This window comes from Cupressus sempervirens, chromosome 9 (assembly GCF_028749045.1).
Source record: "Cupressus sempervirens isolate cs-2001-9-10 chromosome 9, ASM2874904v1, whole genome shotgun sequence".
Lineage (NCBI taxonomy): Eukaryota > Viridiplantae > Streptophyta > Pinopsida > Cupressales > Cupressaceae > Cupressus > Cupressus sempervirens.
Window position 1 is genome coordinate 199,407,567 of NC_143126.1, and position 18,931 is coordinate 199,426,497.

Sequence of the window (18,931 nt, forward strand, 5' to 3'; positions counted from 1 at the left end):
CATCCACCAAGAAAGAAACTAGTTGGATGTCAATGGGTTTATACTATTAAGTACAAAGAAGATGGTACAATTGAATGCTTTAAGCTGAGACTAGTGGCAAAAGGGTACACCGAAACCTACGAGATTGATTATATAGAGACATTTGGACTTGTAGCTAAAATTAATACAGTATAGGTCTTGTTGTCTCTAGCTATGAACTTGGGTTGGCCATTACAATAGTTTGATGTGAAGAACACCTTTCTACATGGAGAGTTGTCTTAAGAAGTCTACATGGAACTCCCACCCATTTGCATGATACTAGAAGTACATAGTTGGAAGGTGTGCAGATTAAAGAATCACTATATGGGTTGAAACAATCTCCAAGGGCATGGTTCAAAAGATTCACGAAGGCAATGAAAGCCTCTGGTTACCATCAAAGCAATTCAGACCATACTTTATTCATAAAGCATCAACAGGGTAAGATCACTGCACTTATTGTGTATGTAGATGACATGATAGTTACAGTAAATGATCCTAAAGAAAGGAGGGCTCTCAAGGATTACTTGTTTAGAGAATTTGAAATGAAATATCTAGGTCCCTTGAAATATTTCCTTGGGATCAAAGTGTCTCGATCTAATAAAGGGATCTTTCTGTCTCAAAGAAAGTATGCCTTAGAATTGTTACAAGAAATCAGTATGTCAACATGTTAGCCCACTAATACACCCGTGGAAGAAGGATTGAAGTTATGTATTGAGTCTAATCAGGTATCAGTTGATAAAGGAAGATACTAGAGACTCATAGGAAGATTGATGTACTTAGCACACACAAGGCCAGACCTTGCCTATGCATTAAGTATTGTTAACTAGTTTATGCATAATCTTGGAGAGAAACATATGAATGTTGTTATGCGCATTTTGAGGTATTTGAAGTTTGCTCCTAGAAAAGGAATTTTATTAACTAAAGATGAGGATTATCAAAGTGTAGATACATATACTGATGCTGATTGGGCTGGAGTAGTAGATGATAGGCATTCTACTTTAGGCTATTTTACCTTTGTAGGAGGTAATCTTGTTACATGGAGAATCAAAAAATAAAATGTTGTTGCACGATCAAGTGTGGAGTATGGAACTTGGAGTATGTGAAGCATTGTGGCTAAGACTTCTCCCAAGAGATTTGGGTTGTTTGCTTGGGCAGCCAATTCAACTATATTGTGACAATAACGCAACATGTGATATTGCTCATAATCTAGTTCAACATGATCATACAAAGCATGTGGAGGTAGATGGATTCTTTATTAAGGAGAAGTTGGATGAGAAGATTATGGAGCTACCTAAGATTCGATCAGAAGATTAACTAGCTGATATTCTTACCAAAGCGGTTTCAACTTGAGTGTTCTGAAAGTTTTTGGGCAGGTTGGGCATGTGGGATATCTATGCACCAACTTGAGGGGGAGTGTTGCAATATTAGATTGTTTATAATATTGAAAGAGCTTTCTTTCCTAAACTATTTTTCTTTCCTAAACTATTCTTTATTTTCTTGTAGCTTTCCTACAAGTGTTTCCTAAACTATTCTTTCTTTTCCTATATCTTTCCTATAGCTATTTCCTTTCCTATAGCTTTATGCATTGGGCACACAATTGTATATGTAACTATATAGTATTATGTGAATACAATGAATGGAAAATATTCCTCTAAATTTCTATTTTTCCTTTGAGCTTGAACTTCAGGGGGAGTACCAAAAGGAAATTCAGACTTTAGGCTATGATGATCACATCTCTAAAGATGTGTATCTTCACATTTCTGAAGATGTGGATGCTCACATCTCTGAAGATGTAGGTAGCTTGAACATCTCTCAAGATGTGGATAACACCTCTGAAAATGTGGATGTTCACATTCCTAAAGATGTGGGTAGCTTGGACATCTCTAAAGAAGGGGAACTCTCTGATATTGTTAATCAAGAAGTAGGTGAAACTTTGGATCAAAGCAATGATGAACACCCAGAAACTGATATTGTTAATCAAGAAGTAGGTGAAACTTTGGATCAAAGCAATGATGAACACTTAGAAACTGAAGCTGTGGGTCCACCTCTGTCCAAGTCCCTGACACCACACCAATCGCTTACCAAGGATGTTCTTGAACCATCTAGAAAACTACTACCTCAACGTCTCACCAAAGATATTCCTAAATCCACATATGAACCTTAACTTTACAAGAAAGTTAACTTCCCTTTGCATTTTGTTCACTTTTTAAAAGATGAAATGCACCGATATAGGCGACCTTCACAATGTATCGTAATCACCATGGAAATTTCTATAAGTAATAATTGAAAATGAATACACCAAGAATCCTTGTTCTCCACGATGAGAAATGCATACGGCAGAGTTCTTGTCCTCAAGGAATTACTTATGTGTATGGACATATTAATATGAGTCATAGAAAGTGTTAAAAAGGTTAGGTCGCATCAAGAGTATAACATAAAAAATCAATCAGTTTATTCTATCTTTTCTCCTTGTATTTTAAGACAAAACTCAATAGAAAGTGTTAAAAAGGTTAGGCCGCATCTTCGATTATAATAGCAAAACTCGATTGTTTTATTCTATCTTTTTTATTTGTATCTTAAACTATTTATTTATTAAATATGATAAATAATGCAATAATATAGGGACAAGAGCCTCGATATAAAATAAATAAATAAAATAAAAAACTCTATATATATAAAGTTTTTTTTTTAAAAATTAAATAATCGAGAGAACAAAAAAGAGGTACAGTATTAAAAGAGGGGAAGAGGCAAGCCTCAACCACCTAGATCAAAGTTCTAGTGAGATAACAAAAAGATTAGATAGAAAAGCTATTCCAAAACATCATCATGATCATCAAACCAAGTTGTCCATCCCAGCTTTCCTTCCATCCACATGACTTTTTTCTGCTCGAGAGTGCGAGCAAAGAAGTCATGTTCATCAGAAAAGGGGCCTTTGTTCTCATGTATTTCCTTGACTAGCTCCTTAAGAGCTTTTCCAAAAGCAGTCTGGTTATCAAGAATTTTGGCCAATTCCATCCCATGCTTCATCTCATAAATGAATATCATAGCGAGCCCATCATGGAGGAATCTTTTTAGCTTGTTCATCTCGAGCTTCACAATGCAACAAATTTGCGAGACAATCTTAAAACGGATGAGTTTCAAATGAAACAAAGTAAGGGATCTACCAATATCTTGAAATTTTTCCTCATTTCTACATTTCCAAATAAACCAAAGAATGTGAGAGGATCGAATGTTCCAGAAAAAATTAGCATCCTTTTTAAGACCAAATAAGTTGCCAAGAATGGTATCTAAAACAAGAACATGATCAGCTATAGAAATTCCAAAAAACTTCCATATAATCCTAGCAAATTGACAAGTAAAGAATATATGCCTTAAATTTTCAGGAACCCTGCAAATAGTACAAAGTTTAGCATCACCAACATGATTTTTAACAGGAAGTCTATTGAGAAAGAGCTGCCATTTAAAATGTAAGATTTTCGGGGGAATATGTGATTTCCAAAATCTATCAAGAATTTTTTGCCATTCAAGAGAGTTCAAGTTCATATACCAAGTGGTATTAAGGTGAGAAATAATAGAGTTGTCTTTATTGATAACCTTATATATATCTTTAGCTTTAATTTTATGTAGGAGAGATCCATCATCCCAATGGAAATTCAGAAATCTATGAGAGTCCACATCACACCTGCAGGGAAGAATAAGAGTGCGGTAGGCATTGGCAACCATATTATATGTACGTTTATGGGAGATAGGAAGATCAAACTTGATTCTAATATTCTACCAACTAACAAGGTTATCATTCTCCAAAATGTCAATAAAGCTCTGGATGCCAAGGTTGTTCCAAAATTTTGTAGAACAACCTTAAGTCATGGCAAGAGGCTTACCATTAGGATGAAAATTCCACCATATAGAACGCTCACGATGAATAGAGTTATTACTGGAAAAGTTGGAATTATAGACGAAACCCCTCACAAGCTCCCAAGCTTTCCAGATAAACTTGAAAACCATGGAACCTTGGACAGAGACAAGGAATGACCCAGCAACCAGATCAGTAAAAGGAAGGTTTTTCCAATGTTTGGCCTGCTTAGGATAACTAGACTGAATGTTGTTTCTAAGAAGAATCTTCCAAGGTTCCTAACCATCAAGAGCCTGAAAGATCCACTTAGCAGTAAGGAGAATTCCTTGGATCCTAAGGTCAATTAGGCCTAAGCCGCCAGAGTTCTTGGCAACACGACACCAACTCCATTTAATAGCATGTTTCTTCCTGTGACCTTTGCCATCAGACTATAAGAATCTCCTAATGGCTTTTTGAATCTCAAAAACTTGGTAGTTACTAAACATCCAGACAGAGGAGTAGTATATACTATAGGATGACAAGATTTTCTGACACACCTGCACTCTACCAGCAAGTGACAACACCCTGTTATCCCATTTGTAGAGCTTCTTAACAATTTTATACTTAATCCAAATCCACATGTCTTTGAGAGATGGGGAGATGGAAAAGGGAATCCCCAAATATTTGACAAGCTTATTAGGTCCACACCATGAGTATCCAAACTGGAGAAACCAATCAGGAGGCTCCTCTTCCCAACCAAGCATAATAGATTTGGATTTGGAAATGCGAGCTCCAGAAATGGTCTCAAACAGGTCAAGTTTAAGATTAAGATGCTGAATATTATTACAAGATAGTTCAAGGAAAAGAGAAGTATCATCCACAAACTAGATATTAATAAGCGCAAACTTATCAGGGAGAGAAATCCCATTAACTTTGGGAGAACTAGTGTTATCTCTAAGGATATAGTACAAGGCATCAGAAGCGATGACAAAAAGAGCAGGAGCAAGGGGACATCCTTGTCGAATGGATTGAGACAAAGGTATAGGATTATAAAGAAAACCATTGATTTCAATTTGAGCAGATGAATCCTTAAGCAAGACTTGAATATACCAAACAAATTCATCAGGGAATCCAAATGCCTGAAGAATAGAGAAGATAAATTCCCATTCAACGTGGTCATAGGCTTTCTCAAAATCTAGAAGAAACATAGCAAAGTTTTGATGCGAAGTCTTAGCCCAATCCATTCACTCCCAACTGGTGACAAGGTTCTCTAATATATATCAAACCTTAATAAATCCTATTTGAGTGGGACATATGAACTTAGGAAGAACATTAACAAGCTGAGAAGCCAAGGCTTTGGCCATAATTTTATATGAAACATTAAGCAAAGTAATTGGCTGCCAATTCTTGATAAGGGACTTATCTCCATCCTTAGGGATAAGTTTACTAATCCCCATATTGATAGAATGTCCAAGCGTGCCATAATCATAGGCTTCTGAGTATAGGTCAAATAAGTCCTTGGCAATCCAATCAATATTGGATTTGTAAAATTCAGCGAGGAGACCATCAGGCCCAGGTGCTTTATCTTTTTTGAGAGTAGATATAGCATCAGAGATCTCCTGAACTAAGATCCTAGCCCTAAGGATGGAGGTAGCATCCTCAATAATTTTCTTGGGAATAAGCTTCTGACATCTACTTCTGAGATTTTTGGCATTGTTGTTGTCCTCAGACTTAAATAAGGCTTTGTAGAACTTCTCGAATGCAGCACCAATGTCATTAATATCATTGAGCTCCTAATTATCAACCACAATTCTATCAATTTTCTCCTTACTTTGGTTTTGTTTGACGTAATTAAAGAAAAATTTAGAACCCTTATTCCCATATTTCAACCATTGTTGATGGCTTCTAACAGAGGCTCCAATGGTTTTAATATGTTGATGTTTCCTTAGCATATCTCTGGCAACCGAGACACGTTCAACATGAGGAATGGAAGTGGGATTAGCTTGCACATCTATTTCAGCAAGATGAAGGCATTCAATTAATACACTTTCCATTCTTCTATAGTTTTTTGCCTTCATTTGGCCAAGGGTTTGGAAACTTTTCCTCCATGAGGAGACATTTCTATTCCACCTATCAACTTGGGAGGAGAAATTATTAGCAAGGTTAAACAACCTAACCATCTTAACAGCAACACAAGTATCCTGATCATTAAGCAATGAAGTATCGAGGATAATTTTTTTATTATGATGAATGCAAGGAGCAAGAGCATTTCTAATGTTAATGAGAGCACTTATAGGGAGATGATCCAAAAGAATAGAGGAAGAGGCAAAAATGAGAGAATGCTATTGGTTAGGAGAAAAAGATAAAAAGTCAGAGTTCACATAGAATCTATCAAGCCTGGAGTAAATCCTCTTAGACCCTTGTTGAAAATTACACCATGTGTACCAAAGGCCAGAGGTATCCCTTTTACACCCTTCCATAGGATCAAACAAATTAAATTTATGTTTACAGTGATCCCAATGTGACTTCTCTTGATGTTTCTAGGCAAAAGGAAGACCACCAAATTTATCATCTTGATCCTCGACCATGTTAAAGTCTCTAACAAGGATCTAGGGAATGTCAGGAAGATTATACAACCAATTCCATAAAGTGATCCTATCCTTAACCTCATTAGGAGCGTAAATAGAACAAACACCAAAGGATGAACCTTTAAAGTCAATAACAACCCAAGTTGCACGATTACAAGGGGAGCAACTAGCTGAGTTAATATAATTTTCCCAGTACGGATTGATGAGTAAAGAAACACCACCTTTCCCTTTAGGATGATTAGTGAAAATTTTAATAGCATCCCTCCAGATAAAGTCTAGAGAGGAGCTAAGAAGAAAGTTAATAGCTTTAAGCTCTTGCATCATAAAAAAATCTATGTTTTTATTCCCCAATAGAAATCACTTAATGATAGATTTTCGATCAGGGGACTCAAGGCCTCTTATATTCCAAGATATGCATTTCATGATGAAGAATGCAAAGAAGGGCTAGTAAGAGGAGCCGATATCTCCCCATTCTTCTTTTTATTTTTAGAGCCTACGGGCCTGCCTTTTTTCTTAGAACCATTGGATCCTGTGAGGGAGTCATCCTCTTTCTCACCAATAAATGGCTGGGTAAAGTTGGGCTGGGGGCCAAAACAAGTCAAAATCCTCAATGGCATGAGATCCATCCAAGGTCTAGGTCATCATGCAATCAGAATGTCCAAGGTTCCCTTTAAAGTTAGCACCAACCTGATTCAGAGATTTAGTATTAATAGGACCTTTTTTAGCAAGTATGACTTCAATGAGGCAATCATAATCCAATTCATTAAGGGTAGAGGTGGGAGGGCTGATGGTGTTATCATGAGAAGGGGGGACAACATTAAGAATAGAACAACTACCCAAGTTTGTGGTGACATCACTCATGGTAGTATCATCAAACCTACCCTGAATTAAGCTCTGGTCTTCTAAAGAAGTCTTACTGGAGGTCATACTATCAATAGGGGGTCCATCTTTAATCAACAAAGAAGGAGAAGCCAAAGCGGCAAAGGGATTAGTTTTAGGGGTAACACGAAACTGATCAAGGGCCAATTGTTGAGCATTCTTTTTCCTAGGTTTCTTGTTTTTAACAGCTTGAAAACCCTCATTATCCCTCAAAGTGTTTCTTAGGTTAGAGATGGAAGAGTATTGAATCTTACTAGGTTGATTAACTATAAAATTATTAGTGCTGGGTTTATCATGACCTTTTCCAGTGAGAGGACCAAAAAGTTTATCAATATTCCTATTAGGGTTCAAGGTAGAGGGAATAATAGCCAATTCTTTATTATTAGAGATGCTATTCTCAATGTCCCCTTGAGTTAATTCAGTCTTCTTCTTATTAATAATTGGGCATTTCTTCCGAATATGTCCTTCTTTTTTACATAAGTAACAAGCGTTAAGACCCCCGAGGATTTCAATCAGGTAGGTAATAGTTTCTCCATTAATTTTTAAGGTAAGTTTATGAGGTATATCAATTCCTGGTTTAAGAGAGACTAAAATCCTAGCATCCAGATTAGATACAAGCTTGGAGGTTTCATCGATTCTGATAATGGATCCAAATGGTGCAAAAAATTGAGCAAGAAATTTCCATAAGAAAGGAGGAACCTCCTTTATAATCATCCATCGGGTGAAGACAAAGCCAAAAATTCTTCACAAACTACATCAGGTGACCAAGCCAAAGCCCTAAAGGAGGTTTTACCGACATTCCAATACTGTCGCTTTAGGGCTTCAGTCTGAGCCTCATGACTACCAAAGAAAATAATAAAAAGCCCTTTTCGGACCTGCCTACAGAAAGAGATTTTAAGCCCTAATTTCAAGTTCCACAAATTATGAAACCAATCATCAAGAAACTTCCTAGGAGGGCATTTTTCAATGTCTACGCAAGCAAAAAAAATTGCAGTGTCACAGAGCTGAGATTTCTCCATAGCAATTTCTTTAAGCATAACATCATTGGGAGAGACAACAAATTCAGTCAAAATGTTGGGAGAGTCCTTATCTTCATTGAAAAATCTCTTGCCTCCCACCACCTGCACAAATCTAGCATCAATGGATACCCCATGATTGCTGGGTGCCACTGTTTCAGCAAAAGACTTCTTCGGAGGTACGGTCGAAGGGTTAGGGTTAAGTTTAGCAGTCGAGGGTGCGGAGACAGAATCAAAGGGCAAGGTAGAAACATTAGAGGCTGAGGGAAAAGCATGAGATAGAGGCGATAACATACCATTATCAAGTTTAACGAGGCCATCAGAGCTTGTTTCCATAGGAAAAGTAAATATAGAACTAAAAATAAAGGAGAGCAGGTGAGAAAACTCAAACCAAAGTAGAGGAGCGTTCTCCTCCACAAACTATATCCACACCTCCAGGAACTAGAGATCGGAGGAAACCTGCCACAAACCCTACTTAAAAAATGCTGCCTCCTCCTACTGCTAAAATTTGCTGCTTTCGCTTGCAATAATTCATAATGCTACGTTCACTATTTCCTGCTTCCATTTTTAAAATGTAGATCGAAGGGAGCAGATCTAAGAGATCAAATTCGTATTCGCAAAGATAAAAAAAATGCTGGCTCAAATTCGCATCCACCAAAATTCAAAAAAGTCAACTTCAAATTCGCATCTGCAGCAGAACAAAAATACACTAATTCATGCTTCAAAATAAATAGATAGATATAGTTAAATAAATAGATATAAATAGATATAGTTATTGAATAATTAGATTTTACAAAAGGTTAGGTTGTAATTTTGTTATAATTTTTTAAAAATCTATTTTAATAAATTTTATATTCAAATTTCAAGAATAGACAAAAAAAAAAAATTATGCTTTTTTTTAAAATTTCAAATAAAGAAAGATTTTGAAAGGGGTAAGGCATGTGTAGTATAATAAAGACAAAGTTGCAAATTGATGAAACAATTAAGTTCAACAAAATAAGAGAGGAAAACTATTACAAACTAAGCAAGAAAAATAATTAGATTAAACAAAAAAAAGATTGACAAAAATATTTTACATTAAGATCATAATCTTACCATAGTTCAAAAGGTAAATCATTTATACTTTTTTTTACTTGTACTCTATTCAATGTATAGAGAACACTAGATAGGTTCTCTCCAATATTTCTATGATACATTCTTCTCCATCATCAATGTTTTGGCATAGTCTATTATTGATCTATTTCTTCTTTCAACTATCCCATTCTAAGGAGGGGTCCTTGGTGTTGACATATGTCTTTTAATTCCTCTATCATTGTAGAATGTATTGAACTCATTTGAAATGAATTCACCACCTCTATCGGATCTCAAACACTTCATACTCTTCCATATTTATTTTTCAATTATGGCCAAATACCACTTAAATAACTAAAAGACATCAGATTTAGTTTTGAGAAACATCATAGTCATCATCCTAGAGTAGTCATCAACAAAAATAATGAAATACTTATCTCCACAATAGCTTTGAACATCAATAGGTCCACAAAGCTTAGTATGAACCAATTTCAAATTTCATTTGATGTGTATGTTTCACTTTTGAAATTAGACTTAGTCATTTCTTCCGATTGACATTGTTTACACATAGCATTTTCAGGCTTCTTTAATTTTGGCAACCCTCTTACTTTCTTCATCTTACTAATATTCAACAAATTATCAAAATTCACATGACATAATCTTTTGTGTCATTGCCAAACATCTTCTTGTTGTGCAAAAAAACATGTCTTATTAGATAAATCTAGATAGAATAAGTTACCTTTTTGTCTAATCACCACTTCCAATTACCTTTCCATCAGCATCATAAATCTTGGCCTTTATGTGATGAAATTCAACTTTGTATCCTGATTTATTCAGGTGTGAAACACTCAATATATTATAGTTAAGCCCTTACAACTAGTAAACATTGTCACACTTAATTTTGTTAGACAATTGTAAAGTTCCTTTACCTTTCACAACACATGGAATATCATTACCAAACTTAACACAACTACCCTTATATATTCCAAAGTCTTCAAATTATTTCTTATCACCATTCTGTTGAAATTAGATTGTTGAAGTGGAGAAGATTGATAAAACTATCATAGAAAAACTATTATTTTGTCATTGATGTCAAACCTACTACTTGTATGTGAGACAAATTGCTTACTTTGGTCTTAATGTTATCATTTGTTTTATTGATGAAGAGAATTTGAAAAGGAATGATAATAAGAGAACCTAGAGAAAGGCTGAGTCATTTAATATATAAAAGGAGCACTAAGACCAAGCAAGACATTGATGATATAGTGTATTTTTTATCTAGTTAAGTCTATAATGAAAGGATACTTAAGAAAAGACTAGAAGAAAGCTAAGTAAAGAAAAGTGTGTGACAAGCCTAACCGAAAAAAATATACAAGTCGGGAAAAGTTGGGGAAGGCCAAACAAAAAATAGTGGAAGACAAGTGAAGAAAGTTAGTATGAGTCGAGGAGATGAAATCTAGTTGGTGTCAAGTGAAGATAGATAGTATATGTCGAGCACCAGTAAAGACCTAGTAGATGACAAGAAACTCAGTATTGATCAAGCATTAAAACATAGTGTTATTGCCGAGTATTAGTAAAATGTGTTAGATTGAAGATTTAATGAATCTAAGGTGACAAAGTTGATTTCTTGAATTGTGTGAAGCATGTGGAAGATTGATATAATGAGCTAGGGGTACAGAATTCAAGATAAACCATTTTAAGGAATATTCAAAGAGGATTATAGAGGAAGCTTCTAGAAAGAAATAAAATGGAAAAGTGGGTAGATTCATTGAATCTTATCTAACCTTAGAATGGACAATTGTTGTTAAGTGTCAAAATATCTAAATTATCCATTTATAGAGATAGCAAGCCAAAAGAAACAATTTTCATATGCAAGAACCTAAGGAAGACAAGAAGTTTGTGGTGTTTCTTCATATGATGGTTAAATAGAAGAGTCTACAATTGGAATGAAAATTAAGAAGGCTTGAGAGGATGAATGCTTGAAGAGTGAATAAGCTATTAAAGACAAAGAGGATAAAATGGAGAATTGAATGTGAGATCTATAATCAACAAGTGAGTTGTTATTGTTATTAGATCAAGTCCTACTATTATTGTTTAGCAATTGTATTAGTCTAGATAAATCCTTTGGATTAAGGTTGACCTAACAATCATTAGTGAATCCTTTAATAGGGTGGCATTCTAATAGAATGTTCTAAAATCCTCTAACAATGTTCACTCCTAATAAGGTAATTGATATCCTTTAACCAGGCCCCATTTAAGTCCTCTAACAAGGCTCACTCCTAATAGGGTAATTGAAATCCTTTAACCAGGTCACATTTAATAGTGTGCATTGTAACCTTTAATAGGTTTGGCTCTTCATAGAGCTCACTTCAGAAGATTTAAAATCAGTTGCATGTTACTAGTGATTTTTTCCAAATTAGGTTTTCACATAAAATTGTTGTGTTAAAATGTGTGATCAATTTTTTGGTTTTGCATGTTTACATTTCTACAAAGCTATTTTGACATAGGACAACAATATGCATACTATTTTTAAAAAGATATTGAATGGTCAATGCATTCATAAGGATAAGTTGTAGTATGAAATTTTTTTATCTATACATTTGGATCTTGGATCACTGATTCACCCCCACCCCCCCCCCCCCCCAAAAAAAAAAAAGTTATTTTAAGGTATTCTAAAAACTAGTATTAGAGTACCATGTGCTTTTGAAAAGAAAGTTTGAAGGTACTTAAAGCTAAAGATCAAGATGTATAGAAAGGCAATGCCAAAGTTAAATAAGGAAATTTTTCTTGTATGGAAAATTTTGATGAAGATACATCTAGGAGGCCTTGGAGATTATGGATAGTCAACTATCACCACTAAGAATGTTTATCTAGTTAGAGACCCAACTACTGATCAATTGAAATAAAGAAAGAATAGAATTAAGCAATGTTAGCGATTGCATTTGCCCTAAGCTACTCAAAATTTGATGACATCAGAGGATGTGATATAAGTAAGAATATGTGGGATGCCCTATAGGTGATCTATGGAGGAGAAAAGAATTACTGAGAGCCAAGGTTGAAAGCCTAAGAGGAAAATTTGATGAAATGATAATGCAAATAGGATGAGACTATAGTATATAGTACAAGGAGTGAAGATATTCTTAATACTATTCAAGGATCTAATAGAAAGATTGAAGATGAGACTCTGATCAAAAAAGTATTGAGAATCTTGTTTCCTATCTATGCTATTAGAGTCTCTTCTATACAAGAATTGAGGTCTAGCCCTGGTAGAAATCTGATGCTTGAAGACTAGTTGGTAGACTCACTACTTTTGAACTTTCAAATTTTGATAATTTCAAATCAAAAAATGTTGATATTACTTTCAAAGCTAAATTGACAATAAAAGAGCCTAAATATAAGAAAAAGAAAAAGGTCAAACCTACTGGTAGTAATAGTGATACAAATGATGAAGGGCTAGAAGAACTAGAACCATTGTTGGCTTGGAAGTTTCATAGAGGAAAAGGAAAATGCAAAGGTAAGTTACACATTATTTTCTTTAATTATCATGAAGTTGGTCATATTGCAACAAGATGTCACGATAAGTTAAACAACAAGAATGAAGACAAATTCAAATGTAGAAAAGATGACAGCAACAATAGTTACAAGGTAAAGGGAAAGAAGGCTTGTTACATTGTTGAAGAAGAGTCCAATGATGAATCCAAAGATCTAATGATGAAGTTTTCTATGTTTGTATGAAGGATGATTCTGTTGAAGATGAGTCAACTGCATAGATATCATATGTGAACAAAAGTGATAGATAGAACATTAATAGCGGATATTCACATCAGATGGCTAGAGTCAAAAGTAAGTTCATTATCATTGAGTATTACAATGGAAATAGTGTAAGATTTGGTAATGATTCACCCTATCTGATTAAAGGAAAAGGATTAATAAAATTGACATAAAATATTATGTATGACAATGCTTACTGTGTGGAAGGACTTAATTATAATCTTTTGAATGTATTACAATAGAATAGTTTAGGTTGCAATCTTGAATTTGATAATAAAAAAGCTAAGATCTATGAAATTGATGGAAAACTAATTGGAAGTGGAGATAAAACTACAATTAATTTATTTCATCATGATATGAATGATGCTACTTGTATTTTTGTACAATTTGATGATGTGTGGTTGTGGCAGAAGAGGTTATGTCATGTAAATTTTGATAATTTGGTCAGTATCAGTAAGATGAAAAGAGCCAGAGGCTTGTTAAAACTTAAAAAACATGACAATGTGATTTTCAAACAATGTCTATTAGGAAAGATGAAAAATTCTAGCTTCAAAAGTAAGACTCCTACTTCAAAATATATTCTTGAATTAGTTCATATTGATTTATGTGGACCAATTGATGTGTAAAGATACAAAGGTGACAAGTACATTATCCAATTTTTTGATGATTACTCAAGAATAATGAGAGTAATGTTCTTAAAAGAAAAAATTGATTCTTTTGAAATGATTAAGCGGTACCTAGAAAAAGTTGAAAAAAGAAATAGGTAAGAGCTTGAAATGTATGAGATCTAATAGAGGTGGAGAGTTCACATCAAATGAGTTTGAAAACTTCTATAATGATAGAGAAATCAAGAGAAAAATTTCTACATCTAGGACCCCCCAAAAAAATGAGATTTCTAAAAGAAGGAATAGATCTATATGGATTATGCTAGAACACTAATGCTAGAGAAGAATGTTACTCTTCAAAATACTAGACAGAAGTTGTCAGTATAGTTTTCTATACCTTGAACTAAGTACAAGTAAAGAAAGGTACAAATTCCACACCTTTTAAATTATGGTATGGATACTCAACCAATGTCAAATATTTTAAGGTATTTGGAAGAAAGTGTTACATTCATAAGGACATCAGAAATGGTAAACTTGATGCTAAAAGTGAAGAAGGTATATTCCTAGGTTATTCCAAAAGAAGTAAATCTTGTAAGTGTTTAAATACTAACACAAACAAAGTTGTGGAAAGTGAAAATTTAAAGTTTGATGAATATACAGAAGTACATGAAGATGAAACAAAGAAGGAACTTGAAAATTACATAATCTTTATCTATTACTATGAAGACATGTCTGCTGATGATGATAATTCTAAAAATCAAGTTGTTAATTAACAAGAATTTTTGAATGTTTAGTCACATACAATGGATGTCGAGTTTCATTCAAGAGCCAAGTTACAATCAAAAGCCGAGTTACAATTAGAAGTCGAGGTGCATTCTGATATTGAGATCAATGTACCTAAAAGGAATGTTGATTTTCCTAATAGAGAAGTGGATAGTAAACCTAAAATTGATAGACCCATTGTTGAAAGAAGAGCATAATCAAGATTTTCATAGTATGTCAGAAGATATCACCTTGCTAGAAAAATTATTGGAGATAAACAAGACAAAACAATGATAAGAAATAAGTTGAGAAATGATAAACTTTTGTTAAGAATGCATGATCCTAAGAAAATGAAGGATGCATTAGAGAATGAAGACTGGAGTAAACCCATGAAAGAAGAGATTGATCAAACTGAGAAGAACAAAACATAGTCTCTAATACCTAGAACAAAGAACAGGAATGTGATTGAAACTAAGAGGGTGTACAAAAATAAATCAGATGAGAATGAAGTCACAAGGAATAAGGCAAGATTACTTGGAAAAGAGTATGCACAAGAAGAAGGAATTGACTATTGAGAGACATTTTCCCCAGTTGCAAGATTGGAATGATTAAGAACTTTTCTTGCTTACTCTACATTCAAAGATTATGAATTTTATCAAATGGATGCGAAGTCATCATTTCTAAATGATATACTTGAAGAGGAGGTTTGCATAGAACAACCAGAAGGATTTACATTGATCCAAACAATAAGAACATAGTATGTAGATTACACAAAGATTTATATGGTGTAAAGAAATCTCCAAGAGCATGGTATGAAAAGATTCATAACTATCCAATGAAGATTGGTGAGAAGACTGATGACAAAAAAAATCTATACTTAAAGATAGAATGAGGTAAATGAATTTTACTAGCTGAAATATTTATTGGTGATATCATATTTGGAGGAAAAAATTTATTGTCTAAGACACTTGTAAATGAAATCAAGAAAGATTTTGAGATTTCTATGTTTGTAGAGATAAAGTTATTTTTTGGATTACAAGTGTATTAGTTGAAATATGATATTTATATCACTTAGTCCAAGTATGTCAAAAAAATATTGAAACTATTTGGTATAGAGGATTCAAAACCTCTTAGTACTCCTGTGATGACAAGACACAAACTATCCAAAACTGATGATTTTGTTGAAGTAAATCAAATATTATATAGGTTTATGATTGGAAAATTTCAATATGTAGTTCATAGTAGACCTGAAATTACATTAGTTGTTAGGATTGTTTGAATTTTTCTGCAAATCCTAAGGAGAATCATGTAATGGTTGTTAAAAGGATCATGATATCCTTGACAGCAATACAAGACTATGGTCTATACTACAAGAAAAATGACAAGTTTTAATTGAAAGCCTATACATATGTTGATTGGGCTAGAAATATTAATGATGAGAAGAGTACAAATGGAGGAGCATTTTTCTTAAGAAAGAGATTGGTCACTTGGACCAATAAGAAACAAAATTTTATGTAACAATCTACTGTTGAAGTTGAATATCTAGTTGTTGTAGTGAATTGCACAAATGTGGTATCGATATAACAACTACTCAAAGGAATGAAGGAGGAAATTACTAAACCTATAGTACTTTAATATGACAATAAAAGTGTTATAAACATATCAAAGAACCATGTGATGCATACAAAGACAAAGCACATTGAAATCAAGTATCATTACTTGAGAGTTTTTGTTCAAGAATAAGAAGTGAGAATGGAATATATGAATACAAAGAATAGATAGTTGATATATTCACAAGAATTTTACCTAAGAATGCACACGAATATGTTAGAGGTAAACTAATGGTGATAACCCTATCCAAAGCTACTTAAGAAGAAAGAGTAGTGCCCTATATCAACTAAGTTGAATGACATATTTTACAAATTAATGTAAGTATTTGCCTAAAGTAAGGAAGGAGCTAAAACTGAAGATTTATAGTCACATGCAAGGTGACAGAGGGAGAACCTGAATTGATCATATTTTCATGTATAGATGACAAGTCTTTGGCATTATTGTCAATGAGGGATAAAGTCAGATAAAGAAGGAGATATAAGAGAAAGAGGAAGAGGAAGGGCTTGCTAATAATATATTGAACAAATAGATCAAATGAAGGCACTCATATTGATAGTGTGAGAGATTTCAATACCATCATGGAACTATCATTATTTTTTCATTCATGTTAAACATACTACTTGTTAATGAGACAAGTTCTTAATTTTGTTAGAATGCTATTATTTGTTTGATTGATGAAGAAGATTTGAAAAGGAAAGATAACAAGAGAACTGAGAGAAAGGTTGAGTTATTTAGTGTATAAATGGAGCACTAAGACCAAGCAAGATATTAATGATATAGTGTATTGTTTATCTACTTAAGTTTATAATGAAAGGAAACCTAATAAAATACTAGCAGAAAGATAATTAAAGGAAATTGTGTGCCAAGCATAATTGAGAAAATAATGCAAGCCAAGAAAAGTTAGTACAGGCCAAGCAGAAAATAGTGGAAGTCAAGTGAAGAAAGTTAGTATGAGTCAAGAAAATGAAATCTAGTTGGTGTTGAGTGAAGAAAGTTAGTATGTGTCAAACATGAGTAAAGACATAGTAGATGCTAAGAAACTTAGTATTGGCTGAACATCAAATTATAGTGTTTATCGAGAAAAATGAATGTTATTGCTAAGTATTAGTAAAATGTGTTAAATCAAATATTTAATGAATTTGAGCTGACAAAGTTGGTTTCTTGATTTCTATGAAGTGTTTGGAATATTTCTATAATGATGTGGTGGCATAGAATTCAACATAAATTATTTTGAGGAAAATTCAAAGAAGATTATAGAGGAATTTTCTAGAAGGGAATAAAATGGAAAAGTGAGATATTCATTGATACTTACCTAATTGTAGAATGGATGATTTTGGTTAAGTGAAAAAAGATTTAAGTTATCTATTTATAGAGACAATGGACTAGAAGTAATAGTTGTCATGTGCAAGAACCTAAGGAAAATAAGAAGTCTAGGGTATTGCTTCATATGGTGGTTGAACAGAAGAGTTTGTAATTGACATATAAAGAAAGACAGCTTAAGAGGATGAATTCTTGAAGGGTGAATAATTTGACAGAGATGAAGAGGATGAATGCTAATAAAATTGGAGGACTGAATTTGAGATATGTAATATGTAACTAAGTTTTTATTGTTATCAAATAAAGTCCTACTGTTACTCTCTAACAATTGTATCAATTTGGATAAATCCTTTGGATTGAGATTGACCTAAAAGTCATTAGTAAATCCTTTAATAGAGTGACATTCTAACAAAATGTTCTTAATTCCTCTGACAAGGCTCACTCCTAAGAGGGTGATTGAAATCCTTTAATATTTAATAGTGTCCATTGTAACCTTTAACAAGGTTGGCTCCTCATAGAACTCAATTTAGAAGAGTGAAAATTACTAGCATGTTACTGGTGGTTTTTTCCAAATTGGATTTCTATATAAAATCCTTATGTCAAAATGTGTGATTGATTTTTTGGTTGTGCATGCAAAATTATTTTGACATAAGACAACAATATGCATATGTTTAAGATATTTAATGCTAAATGAATTCATAAGGATAAGTTCTAGTACTAAAAAGTTTTATTTGTACATTTGGACCCTGGATAATTGATAGATTCTTTTAAACTCAAGTCATCTCTTCTTCTTTTGTACTTTCTTTCCTTTCTTTCATTCTTATCTTCTCTGTTAGGACACCTTGCAGCAATATGACCAACCTTTTTGCATGTGAAAAAAATAATACGTAAATTGCCTTTGTATTTACTTGTACCTCTTCTAAATATTTTTTTTAATAAGTTATTAAATTCCATAGATCCTTTCATCATAAGTGTCATTGTCACTCTTCACATTTTTTCCTTTTCTTTTGCTAAGAATCAATTGTGAATTAAAGGAAGACTGAATAGTAGTAGGTGTATAGTTATCAAAGTTAGATATCTCAAAAGTAGTAGGTCTACCAATTACACCTTCCAAAGTCATAGTTTTACATGGAGTACATCTCAACTCTTGAATTGTAGAAACTATAATGCCATATATAGGAAGTAGAGTCCCTAATGCATTTCTTATCATTGTTTCATCTTCAGTTGTTCTGTTTGCACCTCAAATAGCATTGAAAAATTCCTTGAATCTTGTGCAATATTGTACTATATTCTCACCTTCCATATCATTCTCATTTCATCAAATTTACCTCTTAGGATCTTTGATTTTCCTCTAGGACATTGTCATCTTCCTCATATATGGTCTTTAGTTTTTCCTACATCTTTGCACTATCAAATTATTTTATATCATAAAACTTAGGATAGCTTAGGGATGGAGCTATG